We start from the raw sequence: 26,672 nt of genomic DNA, 5'->3' as shown, positions 1-26,672 counted from the left end.
AAAGGTATAAAAATTTAAATACATCTACCTCCAGTTTTCTGGCTTTTGTGAGTTGCTCTCTGGGATACCTCTTTCTGAGTGAATACTGCAGAACGAATACAGGTACCTCTGTGAGATTTGTGATATTACAAGCTGTAAATTCTTACATCTTTGTGTCCCAGATGTTGACACAATTCTGTGCTCTTATGAATTTCAAGGAGCAATCTTTCACCCACACGCTGATGGCTTGTACCTCACACGCTCAGGTTTGGAGGGCCTCTCCTGAGAAAGAGATGCTGCCAGCCAAACTACCAGTGCTTGACATAACTCTACTCCCAGCAGAAAAAAAAAAAAAAGACTTTATAAACAGCCTAAAGCTGAGTAAGCTGAGAGGCTACAATGCGTGCTCTATTACAAGCCTTTAGATTATCAGCAGAGATGAATAAAGTTACCTCTTCTCTACCTTGCTGCTATGACTAGGCCAAAACAGCTCTGCAGAATTGCAAGCAGAAAAGACCCTTCTGCTGTGACAAGATCAGTTCTATGACTATGAGTAGGAAGAGAAATAGGAGCAACCACCTGACACAAATTTAGTGGGACAGCCAATGGTTATCAAGGGCTTGAAAAAAGTGATTTTTCAGCTTAGCAGCTGAACCAGAAAAAAAGAAGGCATAAATATTTTATTTTATTTGGATTGAACCAAAGCTTTTGTTTTTAAATCCATCATCCTTCTTTTGGGTTGTATTAGTGCCCTATCAGAACCAAAATAGGATATTTTATTTTCAAGAATTTGTGAGAAAAGCAAAAGAAATGGAAGATTAGATTTGGCAAGGTGATAGAAGAGACTATCACCAGTGTAAGAGTGCCTCAGAAATGGCTGGCAAGCTTACCTCAGATTTGGGCAATCATTCCTCAAAAACTAATAAGGGGGAACAGATTAAAGCCCAGCTTCATGTTGAGTGTTTTGTACATTAGGTTAGAAAGCTGTGATCTCTCTGAACCCACAAACATTCACAATCTCCTGGAGAGATTCCAAAAATACCCCACTTCTACATAACCCATTGTCTGTTAGCCAAGCCCCCTTCTATGGGAGGGGGCACTGAAGAAAGGGGGGAAATCCTCAGGCCAAAAATCAATTGGTGTGTAATCTGTCACGTACCAGAGGTTTCCACCATGTACCACTCTCTCAGCCTCTTCTGTTGCACAGTAAATTAGACTGTCTTTTGCCAGTAATGAGGTAGCTACAGCAAATCCTGCCCTAGAGCAAGAGATGGCCTTCTCAGCATCCCTTCCAGCCCTCTTTTTCTGCAATCCTGTGATCCTGACTGCTGAAGAAGTCCTGGGTGAAACAAACCCACTATTTACTACTTGCTTGTGCAGCCTAATAAGTTAACTAAGGACGAAGGAAACAGGACAATGGCTAGCAGGGTAAATCACATAAATAGGTTTTCCCTGGACACCTAAATAAGCTGATTGTCTTACCATTAGACAACAAATTATCTGGGGCCATAACAGAAGAGGCAAACAAAGTAACTACTGGATAAAGGGAAATGGCTAAAGGAATATAAAACTCCTTTTTTCAAGGCAGTTGAATTTTAAATGTTAACTGGACTGTGGCATAGTGTATTGAAAACTCTTTGGCTTTTTTTTGTTTTGAAATACTCTGCTGAGTGTCAATTTTCCATGTTTACCCCAGGGTTATTTCTCCAATAGCAGTTCTCTCCCAGGCATTCACTATCAGTACGGATGCTTGTTGGAGTGACTGATCCTTTTTCCTGCCACAATGACAGTCTGTGGCATAGCTTTTTCTCCCATTAGACTTCCTGAGGAAAGCCAACACTAATGCCAGGTTTGGAGACAATACTGTCCTTCCATGGACAGTAATATGAGGTTGCAAAACAAACTTTGCTTTCAAACAGCCACAACAAAATAACAAATCCACCCCTTCATTTTCTACACTCTATTTTCCTAATTAGGTGGGTGGGGGAACAAATGTCCACATGCAGAAAGTAGGTGGGCATAGGCTGGATAAATCCCATGCTCCCAATTCTTGGCATGGAACAGCACAGCCATTATCCCTTCTAAATGTCAGGGAACTAGCTCCAACTCTATGAGGTGCCAGACACCTGCTCCCACTACTCCCAGCTTTGCCTTCTGCTGTTGCATCTCTCACTCACAGGCCTTGGTGTAATTCCACTCTGCACAAATTGAGCCATAAGTGCCAGGAAAGTGGGATTCTGAAAGCATTTCATAGAAAGGCACAGACCAGGGCAGCAACAGACCCACAAGGAGGGACACAGCTGCCACTTCCATGAAGAGGAGCCACTCAGCACCAAGACTGTATATTGATAAAAAGCCAGGAAAGGGTTAAAGCAAGATGCTTTCTTGCAGGCAGATGAGGTGAAATAGATTTGGGGAGTTATTTTTTTTCACAACAGAAAGAGGTGGAAGAGCCACAAAAGGCTATTGAAAGAGAGTGAGCTCTCCTGTCTGACACATGTCTGCACAGAAGCAATGGCAACACAACAAGGCTGTCACATTGAAAATGTAGTTCTTCCAGCACAGGCTGGGCTGCAGGGCAAATCTTGTGCAGTAAAGTCCTTGGATAGAAGGGAATCTGTCTGATTTAGTGTAAGGAAGCAGCAAGGTGGGCAGAGCCTGCCTCAGGAGGTCATCATTCCCTGCATATGATCAGGGCTCCCTACATGTTTCAATCTATTTGAGGTAGAAAGGGCCAGCAGATCCATAAGCAACCATGATGGGTAGTCGAAGGTAGGGCTGCAAAGAGTTGGGCAGAGGGTAAAGAAGAAAAGGTGAGAATTCGTCTCAGTTTCTTCCTTTGGCTTTACCCAGGGACTGTTGATCTTAGGCAAGTGACACCTAATGGACCATTCAGCAGCAACCTTAACACCCTTCCCAGCCTCATTGTGCAGCAAAGGAGCCCAATCACCAAAACAGGAGGATGCTAGAGATCATTGCAACACTCTGATGTGGTCCAGCAAACTTATCACCATTGTTTGCAGAATGGAAGCATTTAATGCCCCAGATAGCTGTCAGCCCACAGCCTTATTGGAAAGGCACTGACAATGCCTCTGCCACAGGGACAGCGTGAGTCTCTGCTCCCTGTTCTGCATGGAGTGTGCCATGGTGCTCCCTGTTCTGCATGGAGTGTGTCAGTGCTCACACTGACACTGCACCTGTCAGCTGAGCTGGTTTAGTCTGGAACCAGTCAGAGAACACACATGCAAGTGCACTACTCTTCTGGCACATCTGGGGGAAGGCAGTGCCAACAGGCAGAGGTAATAGCTTTACCACTGGAGGCTTGTAAGCAGTAAGAGACATATCTTGCCACACTAGAAGCACAGCAAACATGGATGGGAAGAAAAGGAACATGCTAGAGCCCAAGATGGTCATTCCTGTAGGGAATTGCCAGCATTCCTGGCTAGGTCAGACCACTATTTACAATATATATTTCAGCAACTGAAGGCCTATATCTGGATTCCTTCGTAAATAAGAACACGCGTCATTCCTGATGTACACCCATCTGCAACACAAATTTATTGATTTGTGCAGTTATTTGTCTTCTGACTGCTCAGCAGCACATCATGACCCTTGTAGCAGAACAGCTTCACCACTCTTGCACCTCTTTGGGCAAACCTACAGGCTGCTGGCCGTAGCACAGTAAATCACACAAGCCATTTAGCATCAAACAACAAAGGCAAGAAAAAGAGCCAGTACCTTGCTTTTGAGGGTCACAGCAGACATCACAGTTGAGACAGCCACAATACACAGAATATCATGATATAATTTCAGAAAGTTTCAGCCCATACAGAGTAACACTACACCACTTCAATAAGCTTCAAGCAGCTACCCCTCTTGCTCTTTAGCCCAGCCTTTTGTATCCTCATGCTCATGCATTGCACCTGTGTGCCCTCTGTTCCCTTTGGTGATTGGTCAGTGCCCCTGGGCACTCCAGCTCCCTTTGCTTTCAATGCTGCTCACCTGCTTTCCATAACTGTAGCCCATTGGGGATCAGGCTCGGGCGTAGCCTCACTCCCAATTGCCACAAACTATGTACCTGCATTCTAGCTCTTCACTGGCTTCACCATTTTCATGGAAATAGCAGAGCTGTTCAATTTTCATAACAGTAGCAATACTATCACCATGATATTCAGGCACTTTAAATAACCTGTTTAAAAAGCCTAATATGCTACTGATGCATATTTTAATGCATAGTTGCAGGAGCTGTGGCACCACCTGAAGATAGGACGTGTCTGTACTCGAATTGTGTATCACTCAAGAAAAATGGGACACTTTGGAATGACATGACCCTTTCTGCCACACCGTGTTGTTCTGTAGGCTGTCCACTGAAGACACCAAACAACACACCAAGCAAAGTACGAGTCTTCTTGTGCCTGCTGGGTGATTTCTCTGGCAAAGATAAGCACTGCTCTCCCAATACAAACCATTTGTCAGCTTAATGTTTCCATGAATGTCAGATCAGTTCTGCCTATGAGTGGACCTCAGAAAAGGTACCAGTTACACCATGTTAACTCAGAGGACTAATATATTGACTGGCATAGAAACAGAATAATATTTCCATGCTATGTTCTGCCTCATTTCCAAACTCACAAGTCCTCCGTATGTCAGGTTAAGTTGCAATGTTTCACCTATTGAATTTTCTGTGAAACTGGTGAGGATCAATTTCAAAGCTCTTATGTAAGAATTCTGTCTGCAAATCACAAACATTAATCAAGCCAAACACTGCATGATAATAATTTTAATTGATATTACATTGCACCTAGCAATCCCCAACTAAGTTATAGAAGTTTGAGCAGTATTCATACAAGGCAAAGATATTGTCCTTCAGGAGACAAGAGGCTAACAGATGGAGAGAGAGGATGAGAAACTGAGAAATTATGTAGATTTCAGTCACATTCTGAGTCTTATTAAAAAACAAGTCACTTTATAGAGGAAGGTTTCTGTTACTGTTGTGTTGGTTTTTTTAAGGAAAGTCATTATTGGGAACTGCAAGATATGTGCCAAGCACATATTTTTCTTACAGAATTTCTTACTCATATAGTGCTTCACAATCTATTGCTAAGGGCAAGTATTCTTCTGAAGTAAAAACCTCTGAAAATTACTATTGAGAAGATGAACATTCAGCATATAAAATAACATAAGACAGCAAGTAGCTGTATATGGAAAGGAGGAAAAATACTTGTCTAATCAGATGTCAGTAAGGTCAAATTTTGATCTCAGATAACCAGTCTGAAATATGTCTGTTTACATGCTCACTAACCTGATGTCAGTTGGCTAAATGAAATCAGAATCTGCCAGGCAAACAGACAGTACACTTGAAATCTTTTTACTTCTCTGATACAAGTTTCATTGTTATGTGGATTTCCACTTCTGGGGTATTAACTTCTTTTCAGCCAGAAAAATCCACAGGATCTGTTGGTCTTGGAATCAGAAAGTGCCAGCTGTCTGCTTCACCCAGTATGAATAAATGCAGATTTACTCTTTCAAAAAGAAGTCTTTTGAATGACGAATTGTGGTTTTCTTTTAAATCTCCACAGGCAATCTCCAGACCTCTTTTCCTTTTACACTACCTGTAGACTAAAACCTGAAGACTGTGTATGAAGATCACTAAAGATCATTCTCCAGAGAGAGAAAGGGAGAAAGTCAGAGTCTAGTTGGAGCTATTGAAAAAGTTGCCAGGATATGTTTACATTATGTGCTGTTTTGGAGAAGTGCCCAATTTCAGCTTTTATAGGAAGCATTAGCATGGTCAATTGTGCTATAAACTCATATCAGAGATAACACAGGGTCCTTCTTGGTTTGTTTCACAGCATCTAGCTTGAGGAAGGAAAGAAGAGGGAAGTGAAGGCATGGAGAAAGAAGAAAGTCAATAAATACTAAGGAAAAGAAAGGGAATGACTTTCTTCAATTTCAGGACAGAAGTAAGGTGGAGATGAGAACATGCAAGTTCCATTAATGTTTATTTCTCTTCTCACCTGTGCAAACCAGACCATGAAATTCAACAGATTGGTAACTCTGTTTCCTTCTTCCTCCTAGTGCAAGCACAAAAGCACCTGCTGTTGCTATTGCAAGTGAAAAATAAATATCTGACAGGAGGGAGGTGCAAAAGAAATATAATCTGGATGGCTTTCTCCTCACTTAAATGCAACCCAATGCTAAAAAAATCTCAGCTTGCGCTCATTGTCCCCGACACAGAGGCCCAACAAAGAAACCATGAACTCTGACCTTATTCATTATGCCAGGTTAAGAAGAAAAGGACATTTTGACTTAATTACCCTTGTTTGAAAGTGACCTTAATTTTAAATACAAAACCATAACATCTCTGACTATTTTTTCCCCAAAATAATTTAAAAGTTTCCCATGCAAGATTTTGGCACAAAAGACCCACCCAGTGGAGGTGGCACAAGTACCACAAAATACTGTGATTGGGATAAAAATCTCAAGAATATCTCAGACCCCTGAGATATACTGAGAGTCTCAGTAGACTGGTTGATTTTCTGGCTGTAGTGTCTGGTTTGGAAAGGAAGCCAAATTAACAACAGATCCTTCAGGTCCTGCACACAAAATACAGGATCTTCTTCTAAATCCTAATCATCACTCTTCTCACCTGTCTTTAGCATCTGATAGAGCAGTACTGTGGCTTCTTTCCTCATTTTGGGACCCTTCAGGTCTTTTTGTTCTTCCTGTATGTATCCATCCTGTGCAGTTGCAATGGAGAAAAGGCAGTTGTTATCCTGCATGCAAGAACAGGCCCCGCAGCTGCCCAGCATGACAGCCAGTGACAATATGACCTGGGGGTAGGCACAGCATGTAAGATGCTCCTTCACATTACAACAGCCCCAAAACTGTTGTTTCATGCTGAAAGAAGTCTGAGAACATCCACTGGGCTGGCTTGAACCACAAGAGTAGCTGAAACATAGGTTCACATTTAAACCAACCCAAATAGAGTGACATAACTATAAAGGTGCACCACGCAGATGTCATTGAAGGAACAGTACTTGGAGGGACTCAGATTAACCTTATTATTTCACAAATCTCTCCTCTAAACCTTATAAACACTCTGTCAGTGTTTAGAAATTTTTTTTTTTTTTGCCTGTTTACTTTAAACTAATTTCAGTGTTGCAAAGGCATTGTCTCTTCATTAGCAGGGTTTCCCAGAAAAAGTGTTGCTCTATTGTATGTATTTTAATAATTAACTCAACCATCATGTACCCACTCATTTCCTTTTCAACTAGCAGCGAAACCATGCAAGCGCAGCTCAGTAGATGAAACAGCTATGAAAAATTGTTTAACTGCGACCTTAAGCAGCCTAGTTATGGCAGAAATCCTCTGCTATTAATCAATTACACTTTGTCTGTACAGTTGACTTTATACACTTTATGAAGCCTTTCATTGCAGAAAAGCTAGTGGATAGCATAAGAATGTAAAAATTACATTCAGATTTCAGAGGACCAAAAAAGTAAACAGGAGAATATATCTTGAAAATATTCTTATGCAGCTTCCAGATGCTGCAACATGTATTTTTGGAAATGTAGCATGGCATTTTCTTGTGTTACTTGAGAAAGTGTGTAATCACCCAGTTGTTTGGCTTATCATACAAGAAGTTGCCAGCAAATAACTGTTATCTCTCAACTGTCCCTGGATTTCTGTCCCTGGCTGACATTGCTGATGAAAGAGTTCCTGTGGTGAGCGAGGGTGGAAAGGCAGCCATTTTAGCTGGCGGTATATTATTCCCCATTCATATTACTTTCAAAAAAGGCGGGTGTTGACACAAAGGACAAACAGCATCATAGCTGGAAAGGCAGAAGGAAGCATGAGTTTGTAGGAAAAATGTTACAATCCAGCACCAGCGCAAGACTGTTGATGAGATGTTATGCTGAGGCTGGCAGGCAGCATTTAGTTTGATAGGTAAGATATTCTTACTTATGAAGCTGCCTGCCAGAAGCTGTAGAAATCATCCTGATTAGAAAAAGGCAGTTGCAGAAGCTCTTCTGTCCCAAATAATGTTTCACTTGTGAATCCTGGCAATTCCTGAAAGTGCTGGTCAGAGGGATATATGTAGCAGAGCATGTCTCTTACCTACTCAACAGCACTCTGGGGGGAGTCAAGATGTTCAGGAACACAGGACACCTGGATTTCTGCAAGGAGGTGCTGAATAGTTAGATGGAAATCTCACTGGGGCAAAAACTCCTTTGGAACTACTGTCTGTGCAGCACCCTGTGCTGTTGTCTTAACAGTAAATGGTTTAACAAGAGACAACTCCAAATTCAACAGCAAACACAGCTGGGGTTCATATTCTGAACAGCCATGTCTAACCTTTTCCTTAGCTGTCAGGGAAGAATATAATTTTTTTGTTTATACAGGCAAATCCCAGAAATAAGTGATAGAAATTGAACAGGAGAGGCAGAGCACACAAAGTGAAAGGGTTAGCAGGTTCTTTTCTGAAAAAAGGTGTTGCTTCCTCCATAACTGATACCAAAGCAGCTTTGGGCACAATGCATCCCAATGAGAGAGCATGTGGCCTAATTTGGCACTTCTTCCACCAGCAGGAGCCTCTTCTGCAGGCTATTCACAATCCAACTGAGGCTGGCATCCTTGCTTGCCTGAAGCTCACATGCTGTGCCACATTATGAGTGGGAACAGGACCATCCTAACAGATTAGCAGGAGAGCAGGCTTGCCAGAATACCAGTATGTGGATAATACTTAAGTGTTAAAGGGGGGATCTCTGTCCAAAAATGATGAAATGACAGTCTGTCTTCAGCTTGCCCAGTTACAGTTAGGAAGTCTGTCACAGGGTATCACAGCTGAGCTTGGCACACCCCAAAGCCATTTCTGCAGCCCATGTCAAAGAAGAAACTCTGTTTCAGGAATCAAGTTCTCTAGAGGACATCAGAAATCCCCAGAAAGAATCTGTGAGAGTCTCAGTAGACTGGTTGATTTTCTTGCTGGAGTGACTGGTTTGGAAGGGAAGCCAAATTACAAATTTCTTCTGACTTTTCAGGGTAATTTGTGTATCTGTGAGCTTCATGGTAAATTTTGTAGTGAGAAACAAAGGTTAGGGTCAGACTATGATGACATGTATGCAGATACAAGAAGCCTCTCCCCACTTCTTTAGTGCCTTGCGAGATGAAAGCAGTTTTCTCTATTGGGCCTTGGTCCATTAGCTCCCATTTGCTCCTTGAAGAAGTACTCTGGCCAAGTTAGCTGGCATGTTGGCTGTGTCTCAGCAAGTAATTCAGGCTAGCTACCTTCAAAACTTGCAGAATATGAACTGAATTTTTGCAGGATATTTGTTCTACATAACCAGAAGCTATGGTGTATAAGGCAGGGAAAAGTCATACTTTCAGGATTAGCAGAGCTCACCTGGTATCCTGCTTTACCTCTCAAAACCAGGGGTTTTCCTATCTGTAGCTGGAAGAGTGACCCACCATTTAGGCTGGACAGGTGATTTATTCAAAAAGTATACTTCAGCACCCTTCACAAGATATTAATGTCACATGTGAATACTCTTTTCAGAAGGTCTTCGTAATAAAAGAGGGAAAAACCAGCTATATTTGCACAAACCGTAGATGAAATGTTTGACATTTTCAGAGATGTGGGCTGAAACACAGAAATATTTTTAATCCCACATAAGATCTCAAGGAAATAATTACTGGGCCTCACAGAAAATGTAAATCAAAACTGCCAAAACTCTGTCAAGTAGATTTCATTACAGTTTACTTATTTAAGCTGAGAAAGAAAACAAGCAGAGTTCTGTGCAAGTTTGTACTCTGCATCTCCTTTTAGATCTGTGTGTTTACATTTTACAGTGTTTTAGGAGTGACACAAAGGTGACAAGTTGCTGAATTCTAAATGTCCTTCAGTAGCTGGAACGTTGCATTCCCATGCCTCTTGATGAGTCACATTACTTATGTGTCACAGATTTTGCTCACACAAGGGAATGTAGTCAATGAAGAAATTAATCCAGGCAGCAAGCCATGGACAGTTGAATGAAAGTGACCAAAAGCAGGTTGGAGCAGATAGCAAGGAAGGGTGAAAGGACTAATGTGTCTGTGCAGTCTCCAAATTCTCCTGATATCAAACACAGAGGATTTAGAGAGTGAAAACAGCACATAGCAATGCAGAAACCACTCTCTGTCTGCTGCTGAGCAGAAGCCTGGCTTGCTGGGACTGTGCTCCTCTCTTATCTTAGACCTCTCTCAAGTGCTTTTGTCCTTGACCTGGGGGCAGAGGAGGAGCAGCAGCTAGCAAGGGTAGGCTGCTTAGCAGAGATGTGAAGAGCCTATGGATCCTTCATCACGACCCACTGGGAACACATTTTAGAAGGACTGAGAAAACTGAATGCGTTGCCAGCACTATGCTGAGCTCTTCTTCTTTGGAGTCCAAACTTCAGCCAGACTGTGAAATCAGAGGATTTGGAATTGAAACATGGAAAAACACAATTACAAAATAGCATTTCTATCGTATCATCTTGTTTCACCATTGTCTTCAGAGGGCATGTGGACACCAGGCAGACCATGGCCAGATTTCTTATTCTAACACAACATCCTTCCATCAGCATTTTTTTTGAATGGAAAAGTAGTATTCTGCTATGATAGCCAAAAATTAGCCCTGGTTATCTCAAACAGTATGCCCAAACCCCTAGTGCTTCAGAGCTAAGACACAAGGCTGTTGCCATTGTAAAGGCAACACAGTGGCTGCTTCTTCCATCCCAGGCTGTTCTTAGTGTTTGCCCCAGCCACTGAGATTCAGATCCTGGTCATGGTTGCAAAAACTTAAGCACCATAGGACAGTATAAACTGTCCCTATACATAAGTAATCTAGCCTAGAATCAGTTGACTTACTAGGCAATGCAGAAAGTAAAAGAATCCTGATCCAATACCTAATGGCTGTGAACTCAGATGAAATTTGAAGTGATAACACTCATTAAAGCTTTTCTCATGATTTCTTCTCTTTGATAGGAAACAAGTAACATTGTTACTTTTCTATCAAAGAAAGGCTTCAAGAGCTCTGAATACTTTCTCTTGAAAAAGATGGGCTCATGCCAGCTCTTTGGCATGACTCCCACTCCCACTGCCCACTGCCCAGCCAGGGGTTGTTTCTTCCACAAGATGGCTTCAGGCCACTCATCACACTGTGGTCTTCTGTATCCTGATTTATTCCTTGTTTCCAGCTCAGAGATGGAAGCCTTTCACATCAGGAAGGTGTTGAGCTTATTTCAGTTCTGTTACCTGCTTTCAGGCATGGCTGAGTGGCAGACTGCCCTGGAAATAGATTCTGTGCCTTTTGCTTGAAGGGAAAGGTGTTTCCTCTCTAAGGAGGTGACTTCTGGCTGTGCAGGCTTGTTGGACTCCATCAAGTACAGCTGTTATGCACAGGGTAGAGAGATGCATCTTGTGGCAGCCATGTGAGCGAAAGAGGGTTTGGTTCTGTTTGGGTTTTTTTCTTTAAATAAGGGAAATTTAATATTTCACTATTTGAGCCATACTGCTTTCAAATCTGTCCTCTGAGAAACTGAGATCACTGAAGCCTAGAGACAAGGGAATTACAATTCTAGACTAATAAATTTTGGTCTGACCTAGAGCAGCTATGAATCACAAATAACCTCTCTTAATTCACTCATGTGAAGCTAACCACTGTGGTGTTTCAGACACTGAACGTCGTCCATGACCTCTTTCCTGGAAGGACAGTTGGACAGAAAATTTGTGCGTAGTGAAGCATTCCTCCTAGCCCAAATCCTTTTCATTAATTCAAAATACAATAAAAAATATAGGAGAAGATGTCCAGTTTTAATACATTCCATTTTCTCCCCAAACCTTTCAACTTGAGAGCAAAGTTTCTCCTCATCTTTCCTTTGCTGGTACAGTCTCAGAAGGTGTCTTGGAAAATTGATGAAATAAAAGTGTAACTTGGGATCTCCAGCAGAACTTGAGCAAGTTCATCTAAAAGCCTCATCCAAAAGAATTCTCTTGTCCCTCAATTCCCATCAAGCATGTTAGAATCTACTGCTACCCAGCAAGGATGAACTGGTTTACAGCATTATTCAGTTAACCCTGACAGCAACTCCACTAAAGCCAGGAGGATGAGCCAGGCAGTAGAAACTGGATGGACAGTTTGAAGGAATTTACAACAAAGCCTGGATTTGTGCAGAAGCATTGGCACATAGCATGCAATTATGTTCAACAGATTTTGAAAATCTGGTCCTAAAAGTTAAAATCAGGTTTGAACTTCAGGTAAAACTCATATTTGTCATGGTTTGTCCCCATTCTTACAGGACAGACAAAATTAGCATTCAGTTCCTAAGGCTTCCAAATGCGATTTCCTGTCACTAAACCCACTGACCTCTGACATTCAGAAACAGCTCAGACTGTTCCTCATTGCTAGCATGCCCTCCTTTGTAAAGCACACAAACCACTCCGCTGCTTGCACTGTCATTAGAGTGCACTTCAGATTCAAAATCAAAACTTTGTCTCCAGCATTCTCACATATACCATGACTGCTTGCCCACTAGGGGACTCCTGATATTCTCATCTACCTAAATGAAGGATTAGTTGTCACATCAAGCCCTCCAGCCACCTGGAACATGGAAATTCCATTTACATAAATTCAGGGCCCAGGTTGTTTCTCTGCTCTCGCTGGCTGTCATGGCAGCCTAATTCATGGGTGGTAATGTCAGCCCTTCACCCTCGCATGGTGCCTTCGAGTTACAAGCAGCAAGCACAATGCTGAAGAAAAGAAAACACATTCTTCAGTCTGGCACTGAACAACAGGCATATGAGACTTAAGGAATTTTTTATAATCAGAGGGGTTTTAAAGAGACAGTAAGTTACACTAAAAATAACTTACACACAAATTAATAGTTCTTCCTCTCTAATACAGATTTTCATGGAAGTCACCTTTACCCAGTAGTCAGCCTCTGGAAAACCATTGGTACCTAAGGGATCTTACTAGTTGTCTTGTGCTACAGAATGGATTATTTAAACATTTCAACCTTGGATTAAACACCTAGGGAAGCTTCAAATGTTGCTTTTCCACACCAAACAGCATCCAAATCAATTGTTGGCATAAACAACAGTCAAGCTGCCTTCTCTTCTTGCCAGAAGAATTAGGTCTCATGGGACTTAGCAATCATAATTTTTTCCACCATAGCTCCCATCTCAAGACTTCCCACCAAGCAGGCACCCATTTTTTGTGGGTTCCAGCTATGGTATGATTTCCAAAAGACTCAATCTCAAGCCTAGGAAGGCAAGGGCATGGGTCCAGCTCCTGTCTGGGACACGGCAAATGATTCTCAGAAATCTGCAGGAATTTGTTTTGTACAAACCTGAAATGAATTTTATACTTTTTGAATTTCAATACAACTGTCAGAAATCTTATATTACAGCTGCCTTCTCCTCATTTAGTGCATAGCTCAAAAACTAATATTACCCATCTATTAGCATTTCACCGTGAGTTATTTGTTTAGTAGCAAAGAAAAGTGATTAAAATATACAAATGGTGAAAATCACCTTCTCATCCTCTGCACTGCTGTATAATTCATGCTGAAGAACAAATGAGATTACAGCACAGGGATTGTCTCCAGGATGAGTTACATTTGTCCCATTTCCCATTCCTGTTATAATCTTTGTCAAGACAGTAGAATGATATGTCCCATTTGCTGCCCCCTTCACAATATTTGTCAGACTACTGCAATAATATAGTTGCTGGATACCCATATACACATCATGAATTATTTGTTGATGTAAGGAAAGTGTTCTTGCATTCTCTTTGAGTAATCTGTCCTTTCCTTTAAATCCAGAAGCAGGTACTGAGCAACATTATTTCTTTTTACTGCTTTTAGGGTGAGATTTGCTATGTTCATCCTTTTGTTTGGAAGCAGTAGAAGAGGAGGGGGTGTGCAGCAGAATGGCAGACACAGTGTATCACTTTGCTAATTGCAAGGAGGGATCCAGGTGCCGGTAGAGATCAAACCTACTAATATAATATCATCAGCCCTAAAGGGCAAATAATTGCAACAGATAAATCATTGTTCAATAAACAGACCATTAGAACAGCCTCTACCCCTGAGCAAACAGCTTTGAGAAAACTTATCTTCTTATGCATTTGTGCAGGATTAATAGTCATCAACTAACAGCATTTTTTTAACTAATGTCAAAAATGGATATGCTCCATTTGATCTGATATGGCTGCTGCTGAGTAAATGCAAATAGGAAAAGAAAATGGAAAAAATGAACGCATGACAAGTGGACAGTGCTTCAAAACTAATGGGAAAAGGAAGGAACAAGCATTATGCTGTTTAGCTTGCACTACTAGGGATAACTCACATGGCAGGATACTTGAAAGGAGGTTCAATTGATTACCCTAAACAAACAATCTTGTTATTTTAGGGGTTCAATTTAAAGACTTACCTGCCACTCGTTGGTTGGAAACTGTGCAAGAACAGGCTCACTCCTGTCATCATCAATGCAACTTGAGTCTGACTGGACTGGAAATTATGTGGTTTTGAACACTGGGCCATAGTTGAGAAGTGTAGCTCCAGGCTGACTCCTGAAAGAACTGTTCCCCTCTGGGGTGGAACTCACTGGACCCTAGGCACCATGGAGCAGGAGTTAGAGATGCTCCAACTTTCTCCCAACCCTGGAGCCCAGAATGACTAAATGCCAAATTTGCAAACAAGGGAGTTGAGGCTAAGGGTAAGTTGAATGTGATCAGAAGCAGGACATACAGAGACAAGGGGGATCCCAGTCCTATAACCCCAGAGCTGCTCAGGCAGCTTAGCAGCAGATGACTATGAGCAGGTACCCATCATGAGCATTCACGGCTGTCTCTGCTTGTCTGCCAGCAGTAATCAGCGTTTACAGGGTGAGCTGCAGCTCTATAGGGGACATGGTTTTGCCTCACACTGGGTACGCTAAAAGAAGTTGTGTTCTGGCACTGCTGCAGCTGGTGCCAGCCACGCTGGAGAGGATCCAAAAGAGTGTATCAGAGAAGGAAAGGAAAGAAGGACAGCTGAAACAGACTGACGACAGAAGAAAAGCTCAACTTTAGGCATTCTGCCTGCAGCATGAAGACACCACAGGAACTAGACAGTTTTTGATGCATGCCATGTCACAGGGACATAAGAACTACCTTTGGGTTCCAACCCAAAGGTCCCTCCAGTGCAGTTCACAGTCAGACCTAGATTTGGCGTGGCTGGGAGCAGGGACTAAGGAAAATGCTGGAACTATCACAGACACAGAACATACAGCAAAGCAATCACACAGAAGGAGCACAAAAACATGCTGCCTCCTCAACAGCAGGGAAGAATGAAGTGGCCAGCCCAGCATGCCACTTAGGGAGGAGGGGTAAATGCACCAGCAGAAAACCTGGTCAAAAGTAGCAGCAAGCTCACTGAGAAAAGGCAATCTCTCTATGATCCCAAATTTAACAAATCTGCTTAAGAATAGGGTGAAAGAAGGGAATTTAACACGGATAAATCCTGATTAGGAAACACATTTGTTCCTCCCAAGTGAAGAGCCAAGGGGTTCACTGTACTACATATTTCTGCAGCAAGCAATTGATAACACATGACAGCTAACAAATAACAATAGAGACTTGCCCCTCCACAGAGAGGGACAGAGACGCCAACAGCAGGGTGGCCAGGGCAGCCATAGGCACAGAATGGTTTTCAGACCTTATTTGACCCACACACTCAGCAACTCAAGGGCTTCCTCTCTGCTATAAATGATGCAGAAACCATTTTAGCTCTGTCCTAGACTGGATGTCATGAGACAGCTGTGCACTCATGGCATCTTTCTTCAAGAGGTTTGCAAGCTTAGAATCTAAATGATAAAGAAATCAAAAGAGGGAGACTATGATTCATGCCACTCACAAAAAAATTAACTTTTCTCACCACACAAACAGAAGCAGCAATATGGCAGTCACATTTGTATTTTGAAAGAAAACAGTAGCAATAGTGCTGTCATTTTTTTAGAGATTATAAATTCTTCAAAGATACTTTTTATTGCTGTTTTAAATATGTATTTCCAAATGTGAAATATAGGCATGAACATTGTGTACCAGTTTAAGGAAAAAACAACAAAATAGATAGTACTGTGACAGTGACCAGATGCCTGAAGAGAATAGGAACAGAGAAAGCATAAGGATATTAATTCATCCCCCCTAATACGACCCTCCCAGCACCCACCTTTTTTCAGCTCAAGAGATGTCCTCCCTATTCCAACATTTTCCTCCCTAAATTGTAATTTTTCAGTTATTGTGTTCATGTGAGGGCAAGGTTATAGTCAGCTGTCAATAATTTTCAGCAATGATCCACAAGGATTTCTTATTTTAGACTAAGAAGGGATACTTCATACTGATTAAATTTGTCATAAGCGAAATACCAAAAACCAAAAAAAAACCCAAAAAACACAAGTTAGGCTTACCAGAGGTGAAAGACTATCTGAATTTTTGCACACATCAGTCAGACAACAAAGTAGGAGAAGAAAATCAATGAGCACAGATTCCCCAATGAGAGACAGTTTTGCATTTGCTGCTCTTTACAAAAGGTATGTAGGTTGATGTCACTTTCATACACTTTGAAAGCAAGACAAATTATTCAGATCTTTATTCGTGATTAAATACCTTATTAATGTATTTCCCCTTGTTAGCTACAGCAGTTGTGTTTATGCAAAACCAGAGGAAGGTATGAATTCCCAGGAACCATCGTGGGCTTTCACAATGTACTGCACAAGGAAAGCAGGCAGTTGCATAATTATTCCAGCATGACATGTTCATGCATAAAATTAGGCCTTCTCTCCAAGCACTGTCTGTCAATAAGCCCTGCAAGTCTATAGGAGAGTTGTTCATAACACATTCAATTTTACCTATCAGTATGATGTCCAATTATTTGGGAAAGGGTGAAAGACTTTATGCCACATCTAAACATGACAGACATAACCTTTAAGTACTGGCAAATGCCAAGATGTTGCTGGCGGTAGGCATTCTGAACATGTTTGTGTTTTTCTTTGTACATTATTTCCCTCTTTTTTTAGATAAATGCAAATTGTTAAATATTTTAAAACCCTGCATTATCACATCTCACAAGAAGCAAGTTTGGAAAGCAGGAGGAAGTTTTAAACTACCTAACATTTCCTAATGCATTTAATATCATATGGGTTTTGTTTCTTCCCTAGGTACTAAAGTAGCCCTTCCCTGATCCCTTTTTCCAGCACACAAGTATAAAGCTTTTAGGTCAACACTAGGTGCAATCACTGAGGCCTGAAAAAAACTAAAAAAAAAAACCAAAGAAACAAAAACCTCCAAAAACCTAAAATAATATGGTTGTATTATTCTAAGTAAAACACATCAAAAACCTCTGTTCCATCCCCAAAGGGTAAAGCTGATCTGTACCTCACAAATCTTTTGAAAGAGGCCAGCATGTCTTCCTTCTTAATACCTCCCAGCAGAGAGCACAACAGCAGGTCTAGTTTATCTTAATTATCTGTCTTTATCTCCATGGGTGAAAAGATTACTGCCAGTGTGTTGCTGGCTAGAAAAGAAGAAGCCAAAGAGCATAAACCATTTTGCTTTTTCCACAACTTCTCTCACAGCTCAGGTAACTGCAATAGGAAAAACTGATGGAGGAGTGGAGGCCAGGAGAATATTTCCAGAGATATTTCTGTTGTTTTGGGTTATGCATTGCAGGTGAAAGTGGATGGTCAGTGTCACAGTGTGTGTAGAAGAAAGAAAAAAGTTTCTCTTTGTAAAGGAGGATGTGTTTTATCCTTGCTTACCACATAGGAAAAGAACAAAGAGAAAGCTGGCTGCAGCCACTGAGCCAAAAAAGAGATAGGGAGTATAAGGGATATGTACAGTGCTGAATGCCCTTAGGACAAAACCTGGCTTTCAAAATGTTCATTTTATAGGGTGGTGTGTATGGTGGTTCTTTTTGCATTATGGAAGTTACCTTTTTGACAGTTACTGGCTCTATGCAACACCATACTTCAGCTTCTCTTCCAGCTAGCTTAAGGAGCAGGGGCTTATGTTCCAGGGAAGGTGTTGTAGCACTTGCTTTGAAGTCTATGGCTTATTGGAAATTGCAGTTTTGCTGCTTTGTGGCAATTTAGGTTGCTAATTTTTTAGTATCAATGTTGACTCTTAATTAATGTGCCTTGCTTTTTGGTTCTTTGCCAGAATTAGGAGAGCCTAATTCTGTTTTAGAGCAGAACATCATAAACTGCCTTAGGAGTCTGATATGCTGCTCAGAGAAGTTGATGGGGAGTAGAACAAGATTCTCATATGCTTCCTATCACCTAATTACTGAATCACAAGTAAAATTGTGACATAAATCTAAGTTACTATTTTCTATGTGCTTTGCTCATCTGTGGTGGTTTTTCCAAGACTGTCCTTCTCTTCGCTCTTCATGGCCCTGAGGAACAATCTTTTTTTGCTTCATTTGCATCTTGATCAGAAGTCATAGCTTAGTAGTAATTTCCAGAAATGTTAATGGAAATACTTAGCATATGAGACTCAACAGAAATACCTTGGAGAGGTGAATCAGGCAATTAGAAGTCTTCCAGTTCATCCCAAAAATTTACCTCTCACTGACCTTATATTTGCTTCACATGCTAAATAAACATAAACACAAAATCACTGCCTTACTGGCCTAATCTGGATTGTCATTATTACTCTTCCTCTGTGTATTATTTTGTATGAGAAATTAAAACACAGTTCAGTCACCTTTTGCTGCATATTTCATGTGATGGATACTTGCTGATGGCGAATTTTTCCTTGGCATTAGGAGCTGGACTATGGTGCACATCTCAGCCCATCAGATGAACCTTGAGGATTGTGACAATCTGCAGGTCTCTGTTATACAATGGGCTGTGGATAGAACTTGCCTTTGCTCTAACTCTTACATAAAGGCACAGTCAGCAGCCTGAGTCATTGCTAAAAAGGAAGCTCTGACCCTAAGGTTTCCCAGTTTAAAGGGAAAATGAAAGTTGATCATAAAGCAAAATCAATGCTGATGAGTAGCCTCTCCTTTATCTTTGTGCAGCAAAGGGTGCATTTACAGGACTGAAGTCAGCAGGAAATTCTTTCAAGCAGCTTTGAAAAATTTAGCCAAGAATTTTTTTCTAACAAACTTTTGGCAGTATGTGCACACCCTTCTGGTTTATAGTGAAGGATTTAAAAAGGAGATACCAGTAATAATAATATATTAATTTCAAGAGCTGGCAAGTTTCCTTCCTCCAAATCAGGAAGGACCCTTGAGCCAGCTGGACAGTCTGAATACTGGTTATCAATGTTCTTTTCCAAGACAGAAGTAAATTGGTAAATTATTTCAAGCATAAATCTTTGTCTCTTTGAAATATGATCTTGATCTTCTGGCTGTCCATAAAAAAACAAATCTGAGAAAGACCTCAGTTCTGACTGGGGCCTTCAGGACAATGCAGCTGATAAATTCAAGTGATGATCATGATGACTACTTTAATAAGCTGTAAAACTTTAACTGTTGGCATGTAGCCAACAAGTGAAATTGTTAGCTGTTCCACTGTTCTGGGAATTCCACAAAAGTCTGACAAATCTAAATTTTATTCAGAGACCTGTGTTTGAGGTTCCAGCCATACAGGCCTCCAGGATTAGTGACCCAGTGTTTGAGCATGACTTTTATGCCAGAAAACATGGGGAAATTTCATAGCAGAGACAGAACAAGAGTTTCAGATTAAGAAAATATCCATATCCAAAATATGTACCCACCTGCAGTTTTCCAATGATGGGCCAAACAAATTACTGACTCGCTGAGTTTTTCTCCTGTGAAAAATGTAAAGTGAAGGTGGAAGAGTGATTCAAGCATGACATTTTTCTTCTGAAGAAATGGGATAGGGGTAGCAAATGTGCACCTCTTTCAATGAGCTTTGTGGTGGTCTGCTCTTAGTGAATACTATTAAAGGAAAGACTTCATTTTGTATCATAGTTGTGCAAATCTTTGTTCTGGAAAATGACAAAACATGCATTGCTTGTGTACATGTTTCATGCTCAAGACTGTTAAACAGCGGTTTATGTTGTGCCAGATTTATTTTTGTTGCCGTCTTTTGTTATTGTAGATATTACAACAACGTTGCTGTAATCTTCACTATACTCAGAGCTGGAGAAACCCACCTAGGCACAATCATCAAGAAGCATTTTCTTAATCTACCCCTGTGTGAATAGATTTGGTAAAACCCCACTAAAACAGGGGGGAAAGCGTGCAGTTTCTGCTTTCCTCTCCCATCCAAGATCTATTTTCTTTTGTAACCAGCTCAATGATAGTTCCAAACAGCTGTATGTTTTGCTTTTCTCTAGCTGGATTTTTCTAAGCAATCAGAATTCTGCTGCAGCACTAAATTAAAAAAATAAGAATAAATAAAACGAGCATTTCAACTACAAGCAGTCTTTGCTCTTTCACTGCAGTATGGCTCCTATCCAAAGCCAATTATGTAAAACAACAGCACCTCGGCACCATTACCACAGCCATCTAAAGGGAAGAATTGCACCAACTCAGAGCTGAAAACATTTTCAAGAAATTTAATTATTTTCTTACTTTCTCGCCTCAAGCATGCTTTTTACCTTACTTCACTCTAAAACGCCTTGGGTGTTATTCAGCCAGAACATATGGAGCACTATATAAATCCAAGTTGTTGCTAATTTTACTTAAAAGTCAGGTTTTATTTTCTGTTTTTACTTCTGCCTGTTTACACTCTTTGAAACATCTTTTGCATTGCCCCAGATGTCGCTTCCACAGTGCTTCATCTTTTGTACATGTTAATTTGCTTCTTCAGTACTTGTGATTTTTTGCTTCACACAGTGTTAGAGATAAATGCAATGCCAAAAATTAATTGTCAAAGAAAATAGCAAAATTATTTAAGTTCATGCCTTTAAATTCAGTATCAATTAACTTTAATGGTCAAAACCTTTTAATCAATTTATGAAACTGTGTAGATCATGATTTCCAAAGGAAGAAGTGACTCTGAGACAGCTCTATATAATAGAGAGATTTCTCTTTATTTTACAGCTTTATGTCTTAACTTTTACCTACTGTGGAAATAATTTGTAGCTTTTCGTTCTCATATTAGGCTTTCAATGATCTCAGTCAAGAATTCCAAGAATACTGATAAGAGCTCCTGGCAAAGCATGTTCCTTGTTCTGCAGTGGGCTATAAGACAGACTAATCAAAGCATGATTTACTCTCTGATATGGCACTAGTGGGCTCTCTAGAATATATATCAGAGTTATATCCTGGAGGCACAGTGAGTTGTTAAATATTGGCCAAAGTTGTGGTGGTCTTCTGGAATGTTTTCATGCAACAACTGGGGTGCCCAGCAGGCTGTACTCATTTCCAAAGAGAGTTCTTCAGAATGAAGTCATTTTAATTTATAGTAAATGTTTCACACATAAACAACACAATTCTTTGCATAACTATTGATGTTGTTTCATGTGTGCACTCTTACTTCCTAAATGAAAAATGGTTAAAATGAGAGGGCTGAGTGATTTCTTCACTCTCAAGCAAAGTCACAGTGTTTTGTGTCTTCCCATCTCTTGGTTTGTATTGTGAAAATTCTATGTACAAGGGTAAAAGGAAATAATAATTTTCTGTTTTATGTGTACCTTTTCAGTTTATACACTCTAGGTGAGGACTTCACCTGCTTCCAAATTATCTCAGGTAGCTGGCACCCCAGAAACCACAAACACTGCTTGTTCCTTGTCAAAGCTATTACCTTACTGTTTTTGAGACCATGGCTACAAATCATTCCTTTTCAATTATTTTTTCACTCCTGTATGTACATTTCTTCACTAACATGAACTGAGAACTGTGAATGAAAGCAGAAGAGAGTGAAGGGCACATGGGACTGACTATACACAAGATTAGGGAAACTATAAGCAGAGGAATAGATCTTGGCCCCAGCATAGATTTTTCTTGGAAAGCAAATGATTAATGCAGTATAGTGCTGACCTGAATTCTTCTTGATATCATGAAAAATAATAAATTAGTAGATAAATACAAATTTTGAAATAAGGAAATACATACGACTTTCCAAAACATGTGTGTTTCTATAAATTGAGCTTGCAGTGCTAATTGGGAAGAGATTAAAAAATCTGGAATTTTAGGAATTTATCCTCTTTGGAAGCTTCATTTAACCACCACCTATACTAACCTTGTATCTCCACAACTTGTCTTGATACTTGGGCATAGCTGAAAAGAATGGCAAGACCATCACTGTGCTCAAAAGCACTGGAATCATAAATAATCTCTCTGGAGTCATTCAGCAGGGATATCAATAGAGGTGTGTTGATGCCCGCTTACAGTAAAGTCCAGATTTTTCACCTCAGGATTATAGCAAAGACCCATGGAAAAGAACAGAGCGACAGCCCCTGCCCTTCAGTAGCACCATCCTAGGAGGTTGACAAGCAGTTCATTGTCAGTAAATGGTATTAGGTTTGCATGGCAAGGGCTTGGTACCAGGGAACTACAGGGTGGCTTCCCTGGGAAGCTGCCAGAGGCCTCCACTATGTCCAACAGTGTCAATGCCAGATGGCTCCAAGGTGGATCCATCGCTGGGCAAACGAGAGTGGTAATGCCATGGGGTTAACGTATTTAATGAAGGGAAAGAAAGCCTACAGAGGCATTTGCAGTCAGATGGAGGAGTGGGATCCTGTGAGAGAACCAGGAGGAAGTGTTCCAGGCACCAGAGCTGAGATTCCCCTGCAGCCCATGTCAAAGACTGTGGTGAGGCAGCTGTCCCCCTGCAGCCCACAGAGAACTACAGAGAAGCAAATAATCACCTGCAGCCCATGGAGGACTCTATGCCAAAGCAGGTGGGTGCTCAAAGGAGGCTGAAACCCTTTGGGAAGCCCACATTGAAGCAAGTTGGCTGTAGGACCTGTGGTCCTGTGGAGAGAGGATCCCATGCAGGAGCAGTCTATTCCTGAAGGACTGCACCCTGTAGCCCCTGGGACTGAATAACTCTCCACCACTCAGGCAGACAAAGCAGAGAATTTGTGAGTAAAATTGAGTCTAGGAAGGAGGAGGTAGTAATTGAGTCTAGGAATGAGGAAAGATGTTTTAAGGTTTTTATGTTCTCATTGTCCTACTCTGATTTGATCACTAATAAATTTAACTAATTTCTTCAAATAGATTCTTTTTTGCCCATGAGAGTAACCAGTGAATAATCTCTCCTTGTTCTTATCTCCCTGTCCTATACCTGTCTTTTCATTATATTTTCTCTCCTCTGTCCAAATGAGGAGGTGAATGACAGAACAGCTTTGGTGGGCACCTGGCATCCAGGCAGGGAAAATCCATCACAGTAAATAATAAAAAAGGGGTTCTGTGTGATCCTGTTCCACATGGAACTTCTGAAAGTTCATTAAGGTCCTACATAAATTTATTATTCTCAGCAGTGTGTGTTGCTGCAAGAAATGTGTTGTTTTCTTGCTGCCCCTGATTGAAGATGTGTTGTGTGCAATGCTGTTAAGGCACCAGAGAACTCTGTCAAGGAAAAGAGCAGTTCCTTGGCTTAAAAAACTCTAAGAGGCCTTAAGAGAGGCTTGTTGGTTCTGCACAAACAGAGCAGCATTAAATTACAACCTGAGCTTTTTACCAGGCTCACTCAAGTACAGCAAATACCAGCTGGAGGGTAAGGAGGGATTTGCTTTCCAAACTACAAGGAGAGGCATTTATTTCACTAAATTAAACAAATATCAGCCTGTTTATGGCAGTAAAAGTCAGCTGGACATCATGAGCTATGGTTTTTATTGTGGGCTGTTAAAGACCTGGCATCCCTGGGGGACCTGAAGGGAGCACAACAAAGCTGTAGAGAAATGCAAATGTGTGGGCTGTGGGTCAGCAGGATCAAGACATCACAACATGGAGGTGCAGGAGAGGTTTCTACCATGCAGCAAAACTGATGCTAATAGTGCTACACTCTTCACTCATGGTCTCCTGAGAGACTCATCTGCCTGCAGAAGAAATGCAGCATGAACTATGCTTCTGCCTAGAATCAAACCACCTCTATTCATCCTTTACATGAGATTGTTGAAATGAGTGGAGACACCAGGAGAGAATAGTCCCTGTACCTTGGAGAATTAAGAAGAGGAAGAAAGGAGACAGATGCATTTAAGGGAGAAGGACTTTTTTGCATCCTCCCTGCAACATGCTTTTCAAAGACCCAGAAATGGCTGCTCACAGTCTCTCTAGAAGTGGGCAGGTGTTATTCCTAAAATAGAATCATAGAATGGTTTAGGTTGGAAGGGACTTAAAGATCACCTAGTTCCAAACCCCCTGCCATAGGCAGGGACATCTTTCACTAGACCAGAGCTCTATCCAGTCTGGCCTTGAACACTTCCAGGGATGAGGCATCCACAACTTCTCTGGGTAACCTGATCCAATGCCTCACCCCTCTCAGAGTAAATAATTTTTTACTAATATCTAATCTAAACCTACTCTCTTGTAGTTTGAATCGATTTCCCCTTGTCCTGTCTACAAGCTCTTGTAAAAAGTCCCCCTCCAGTCTGGACTTCCATCAGCCACAGTGGCATGTAAATTCCCAGAAAAATAGCTTTTCTTCTCTACACTGTACCAGCTTAGTCCTGGTTATTGAGGGCTGCCCAATGCCTGACCAAAGGGACAGAAACTGTCCTAATAGGGAAGAGGAGCCAGGCCCAGTTCATTCCCTGTGTGTAGGAGTACAAAGAGCACTTGTATCACCCTAAGAGCACACATACCTTGCTTTCTGTAACCCTGCAGCACCATGAATATGACCAACCCCTACCACTCATCTTGCCTATTGCTTACTCTCCAGATGCTGGCTGCAGATGGCCTGGAATCTCTCTGCTATGCAACTTCACACAGCTCCATAATGCAAGAAAAGGGAACCCCAACACACCGAATGATGGGGTTGAAATAGTTGGATTTCCAACTATTTCCATCAAATAGCTATTCTCAATATGGCCTGAGTCTGAGCATTTATTGCCATTCATACAGTGAATATTCTGTCAACCTGCAGACAGTCTGTGACTCTTTTCTCTGTGAGCAATCTAGGAGGCAATAGGGCATTCTGTTCCAAAGACTGAGTGGCAAGGCTCCCTTTGATTTGTCATCTTCAACTGATTTCAGGGTGGTCGGATTTTCACTCCTTCCCCAAATCTTTTGCCCTGAATTTTACATTCCCTGCTTTGCAGTATTAACACATTCTTTTTTCAATTTAATAAAGGCCTTCTTTTATTCTTTTTCTTAAGTATATGTGTCCTTTCTGATAAAGCAGACAGCCTTGAAAATACAAATCAGAACACACATACCACCAGGAACACGATAAACTTTCAGATGAAAAGATTGTTGCTCTAGGCTTCTATTCTTCAGTGAATTGAGACCTTAAAGAAACCTTACCTGAGCTCCGCAGAAAATCTCTGGTGAGGCCAGCATTTTAGTACTGCTCTTGAATCTCAGCATGGTGGTTTTTTCTGAAGACTGTCATTTTGCTGGTGGCATTAATGCCTATGTAGTGGAGAGAGAGAAACAGGAGTGAATTGGCCAATACTGATGCCAGTACACACACATGCAGGCTTCCTTCATAAAATAAAAGAAATTGAACTTACTGAACAATAACTTAGCAAAATCTGATTTCTTATTTGTTCCAATGCCGAGAGGCATTTTCTTTGTCTCAATCTTCTTCTCAGCAGGAGTCCCACACTGATGAAGTGTCATCAAATTGTCATCTCCCACTGAGAGAGACACCCGCACTGCTCACTGATTGGAGAGATGGAAACAGGGACAGGTGTTTCTAAAAACTGGGGTTTTAAAATTAAAGGAAGACAATATATTTCCCCTTGTGGCACATATTTCCAAAATAGAAGAATTCTTGAAGTAAGGCCATGAAAGAGAGACTGAAGAAGACAAATAAAACTAGTTAGTGTGGCAAGGAGCTAGGTAACAAAAGTTTAAGACAGTCAGCCTCAGTGATGGAAAGGACTTTGTTTCAGGTCAGCTAAAGTCTTGATAATTCTGTGGCAGAGTAAGGCAAGTCTGTTGTTTGGGTCCATCTCACAATGGCTGTTCAATCAGAGGAGTTGGTGAGATTCTGAAAACAGGTTAATTATTGTTCAGAATAATGAGGGTATCTGTGCTTACATTGGTTTGGATAAAAATGCAGGACTGGTAGAATCACTTATTATTAATACTGAGCAGCTCTCTTCATGGTGAAACCATATTTCATTAGCTTTTTTAAGCATTTTAGAAAGAGCAATTGAATTTCTCAAAGAAATTGCTCATCAGTGATCTCCTCAGCTAAATGGGGATAATGCCAAGCCCTGCTTTTACACAAATGAAAACAAATGTGTTAATTTATGTGGGGTCCACAGCTGCTAAAGTCAGGAATGTGACAAGAATGTCCATGATAAGATGAGTAATCCTAACTTCAGCATGAAGTGAATAGTGTTCAGTAAATAACCTGAGACCACATAAACAGAAGGGGAAAGGAAAATATTGAGCAGCTTCTCACACAGTGGGTTTAGTCTGTCCCTTGCATTGTGAGACACAGGCCCTCTGGGGAGAAATAATATATGCTTATGCAATTGGATAATGCATGCACACAGGAGGGTTAATTAAGGTTGCACTGTTCTGACATCTCATATCTGT

The sequence above is a fragment of the Agelaius tricolor genome, unplaced genomic scaffold, assembly GCF_023055355.1.
Source record: "Agelaius tricolor isolate 1412-34295 unplaced genomic scaffold, bAgeTri1.0.p SCAF_10, whole genome shotgun sequence".
Taxonomy (NCBI): Eukaryota; Metazoa; Chordata; class Aves; order Passeriformes; family Icteridae; genus Agelaius; species Agelaius tricolor.
Note: the sequence above shows the minus strand (reverse complement) of the source record.